This window comes from Narcine bancroftii, chromosome 3, assembly GCF_036971445.1.
Source record: "Narcine bancroftii isolate sNarBan1 chromosome 3, sNarBan1.hap1, whole genome shotgun sequence".
In the NCBI taxonomy this organism is placed as follows: domain Eukaryota; kingdom Metazoa; phylum Chordata; class Chondrichthyes; order Torpediniformes; family Narcinidae; genus Narcine; species Narcine bancroftii.
Window position 1 is genome coordinate 338,447,073 of NC_091471.1, and position 5,113 is coordinate 338,452,185.

Below are 5,113 nucleotides of genomic sequence, written 5' to 3' on the forward strand. Positions count from 1 at the left end.
CAGAATTTCATGTTGATGATCTTCAGGTCTTGACTGAGTTGGTGAAAAGAGCTGAGATCAAAAGTTGCCTTCCCTGGTTGAAATGACCAACTACTGGTGGATTTATCATCTTCACTCAGGATTCTCTCCAACAGATGTCAGTAATTGGCTCAAGCAATGGGAAGGTTTCAAAGCCCAGAATTTTAGTTTGATATGGTGGAGAGCCAACGGTTATAGAAATACTGGCAGTGGATATGCTTAGAGCTTTGGTTCCATTTTTTTTTTCGCATCCACATTTGTTGAAAATTAACAGTGGGAAATATCATTGGTTTAGCAAAGGAATGAAAAGATTCACTTCAGAATTAGGATCAGAATCGCTTTTAGCTCTTCCTCAGGGCCAAAAGGATGTCTTTGAAGTTGTTGTGTGGACAACTGCAGCAGACAATCTGGATGTTTCCGGCAAAATAAAAGGCAGATAATTCCATTTCATGGATGAATGTTTGTCAGAGCAAATCAAGTGTTCCCTGCTCCTCTTCAAAGAGGAATCACGAGATGTTTTATATCCAGGAAGACAGCCCTAATGTCTCGTCTGAAAGGTGCCTGAAAGCAATGTTGTGTTTTCTAGACAGTCTCTGACTGCTTACAGCAAGGAAAAGGGGGAAACTAAATGGCTTGGATTTGCAATTAGTTGTTTCAAATCTTTATTGCGATCGAGTGTGGTCTTCACATGTAGACTTGGATTTAGCAAAGAGGAGCTCGATTGTGAACGGTTTATCAATGGCTGATAAATATTCAAAGCATTTTACACTTTGGAGCTAAGAATTATCACAGTGTGTACTTAGTATTGATATCAGTATTTTAACATTGCCTTCAAATAGATATTTATTTCAATAGAATTGAATTTATTGTACAGTTGTTACTTTGAACCATACATACTTAACTGGCAGAGGAGAACCGGTAGTCAGGATGGCTGATCTGCCAGGATGAGCCTATCCCATTGCACTTCAGGTGTGCCTGCGATATCTCCAAATGTGGGATACTTGACTGCACAATTTGTGGTCATGGGGGACTGCGTTCACTTATCTTTTTCTTAAGTTAAGGGCAGCACAGATAGCATAGCAGTTCGCACATTGCTGTTACAGCGCCAGCGATGGGGACAAGGTTTGAACTCCGCGCTGTCTGTAAGGAGTTTGAGCGTTCTCTCCGTGACGGCATGGGTTTTCACCCGGGGGCTCCGGTTTCCTCCCACCCTCCAAAAAAAAAACAGACTGGGGGTTGTAGTAGGTCATTTGGGTGTAATTGGGTGGCATGGGCTCATGGGACGAAATGGCTTGCTATCATGCTGAATGTCTAAATTAAAAAAAAAATCAAATTAATAGTAGAGTCTCCTGTATCCTCTACCCTAATTAGTTGCTGCCAAAGACATTGAATTGTTGAAGCTGTCATGGCTGATTTGAGCATCTTATCCAATACCCTACCCTTCCTAAACCTAGAATAACAGGCATCATGAATCATTCCAGCAGTCATCATGTTCAAGAATTGCTTAAAGCAGTAGTTCTCAACCTTTATCTTTCCACTTCCATACCACTTTAAGTAATCCCTATGCCATAAGTGCTCTGTGATTAGTTTGAAAACCACTGTTTTAATCGTACCTAATGGACTCATTATGTGCACCGTTTCATAACCCAAAGGAAATGGGTCATTGACAATTTTTCTCAAGCAAAATATTTCAGTAACAATTGGGTCCAGAGCAGTGGTTCTTAACCCTCCCTTCCCACTCACATGCCACCTTAAGCAATCCCTTACCAATCACAGAGCACCGATGGCAAAGGGAAATAATTAAAGTGGCATGTGAGTGGAAAGAAAAAGGTTGAGAACCACTGGTTTAAAGCTTGAATGCTAGTTAGTTTATCCTGCTTACACACAAATAACGACATACTGCTGTCACTTTCATGGTTTGTTAATTATTACACAGTCAAACCTTCAGTAGATTTTTTTATGTCATGATATATCTCACAAGATTAACAGATAATTGAATAAATTTGCCGTAAGGGCGCCAACAAATGGATGCTGAAATGATAAGAATGTTTGAAAATCTGGGTTCAATTCAAATTTGGAATAAATTACTGCTTCACACAATTTGATTTTTGCAGTGGTGATCAGAAGCTAATAGCTTTATCCTTAATTGGACACAATATATGGAATAGCATGAATGGGCTCCTCCTGGTCACCTTCACTGAGGATATGGAGGCTAATGCACAGGGACGCAGTGCAGGGTGGGAATTCAAGTTCTCCCAGTGGAGGAAGTCCAGAGGAGGCAGAATCTCTTGAACGAAGAAAGAATTCCCTCTGTTTTTAATTCCTCCTGCAGCAGTGGGAGCTCTGGTGCTGACCCACATCATTCTACAGGCCTTTGATGGCCTCTGATGCCTTCTGAGCATTGTCTAGGGCCACTAGGCTCTCCACAACATGGGAAAAGAGACCATCCACTCTTCCTTGTGTGGAGAGCAACAGCATAGGGCACCGGCAACTAACGGTGAGTTTCTGCAGGCTGCAGAACCCTGTCACAAAAACCTTTAAAATACCCGTTACATGAACCTATAAAATACTCACATTCCCAGCTGCTATCCTTACAATCAGCTGCGGGCGCTTTTTTTTAAGTATCACCGAACAGTTGCTGAACACAATTAACGATCTTCAAATCTCCTGAGTAACAGCTGGCTTCAGAAACAGAATGGCTGCAAGGCAGAGGCCTTAAAGGAACCAGGTCATGGCTGCAAGGCAGAGACCTTAAAGGGACCGGATCACCAGCAAGGTCAAGGCCATAAACATGAAGTGAGGGCCGGGATTCAAACAAGGCTTGAGCGAAGGGTGTCTGAGACTTCCTCTACCATCCATATCACTGGTGAATGTCCAATTACTGGAGAATAAAATCGATAACCTGAGGGCAAGGCTACTCTACCAGAGACAAGTAAGACAAATCTCAGTTGTTCACTGCATTGAGACCTGGCTAACAGAGAACACAACAGACATCGCTATCTGACCAGACGGTTTCCATAGACTGGATCGGAAGTCAAGTCACCTTTATTACTCGTTCATACCATACTTGCATGGTAAAGTCAAGAGAGCGTTTCTCCAGGACCATGGAGGATATTTACATAAATATTAGAATAGAAGTTAAACACATTTAAAATATTAAAATATTAAGATGTATATTGTAACCGTCCATGGTATACTATCCACATATGTTCTGAGAATTTAGGAGACTGATGGCTTGGGGTAAAAACCTGTTGTCCAATGTGGACATAGGGCTTGAGTGCTGTAGTACCTCCTACCAGAGGCAGAAGGGAGAATAATTTACATGAGGAATGTGTACAGACTTTTACAATGTTTATTTTAGAAAATGTCTATTCTCGGATCTTTATTCTCGATGTCTATGTGATGGTTTATTCACCATATATTGTGTCCAATTAATGGTCTATTCACAATGCCAGATTCTGGAAAAGGGAGAGGGGTGGTGGTGTGTGCTTTATTGTTAATACTGGGTGGGGCACGAACATTGGAATTGTGTCGACCTCCTGCTCTACTGCTTTGGAGCAAATTTCGATTAAATAAAGGCCCTTCTATCTATCCCGGGAGTTCTCACCAGTGATTCTCACCAGAGTTTATGCCCCTCCCCATGCTGATTACCAGCAGGCTCTTACAGAGCTTCGTGATATGGTCGGTAAACAGGAAACAGCCCTGCCCGATACACTTCAAATTTTAGTCGGCAACTTTAACCAGGCCTGTGTCAAGGAAACTCTGCCTAACTACCACCATCATATAACCTGCTGTACCAGAGGTCCCAGCACACTTGATCACTGCTAGATCAAGATAAAGAAGTGTAGAGTATTAGCTCTAGAATATCTAGTAATGGGAATTATGATGAAGAAACCATCACATAGACCTTTGCTGCAAGCTGGGGGAGAGTAACCAAGGACATTCCAGACAGGAATCAATTCTCACCTCTTCTACTGAGCCATATCCTAATGCTTGCCTGATCTCTTTAACACAGTAGTGCTAAGTGACTACTACCTGTTCGATGTGATCTAAAGGCTTCAATAAGCGTCCATCACCACTCAGACCCTGAATGGCATTGTTTCAGTCATGCGGTTTTGGTCACCATTGTCAACTTCAAGAATCTAAGATTATTATGAAACTAGCCATTTACATGTGCAAATTGGAACTCAGAAATCAGGCAGCCAGAGAACAGATACTAATGTGTACTGTGAGCAACCCTTCCAGACTTCTGTTGATTTTTTGTATACCAGAAGGATGTTCTTAATTATAACTGGTACATGAGATTAAATGAGCAACAACAAATCATTTCCCTGACTTTAGGAGGAGGATATGTAAAATGTAAAACATAAGCTGTAGCAATATCTTCAAAGAAATGTTATCCAATTTGTATGCAGGAAAGTACCTTAAATATTGTTCCCTGTGACTGTGTCGTTTGAATGCAGTTCAAAGAGTATCAGTGAAGTGACTGTCTGCCCACCACTGGTACCTTATTCCTGCTGGCGTGACTCAATAAAGACTGTGTTTTGGACTTTGTCGTTTGTTTCTGCACCTTTTTGTACCCTGACAGAAGTGCGACTTTAACAGAAGGCCTACCTTTCTTTCCCAAGATCACATTTGGACAAATCTGATCATCCAGCTGTGTTCCTTCTGCTTTCATACAGATAGAACCTAAAAAGAGAGGTCACGACAGCTAGAAGGTGGTCACGGAAGGCAGAAGATCGATTATAGGACATCCCTGAGTCAGTGGATTGGCAATGTTCAAGGACTTTGCTGAGAATCTGAATGAGTACACCAAGGCTGTCACACACTTTATCAAATCAGCTGTGGACGAGTGTGTCCCCACCAAATCATTCAGGGATTTCTCCAGCCAGAAGCCCTGGATGAACAACAAAATCTGGAACCTGCTGAGAGCCAGATCACAGGCATTTAAGTCTGGAGATCCAGATCAGTACACCAGGAGCAGGTACGACCTGCAAAAAGCGATCTCCCAGGCGAAGTGAGGATTCCAGATAAAAATGGAAGGAACAAGGGACACCCAACAGCTGTGGCAAGGCCTAAATACCAGAACCTGTTA

At 42.1% G+C, this 5,113-nt stretch overlaps 1 non-coding gene across 1 annotated transcript; it reads left to right on the forward strand.

The window, feature by feature from the left end:
- Window positions 1-911: 911 nt before the first annotated feature.
- LOC138759650 (U1 spliceosomal RNA) lies at window positions 912-1,068 on the forward strand. Its single transcript, XR_011355004.1, has one exon. It is a non-coding gene; the product is annotated as a U1 spliceosomal RNA (small nuclear RNA).
- The last annotated feature ends 4,045 nt before the right edge of the window (window positions 1,069-5,113 follow it).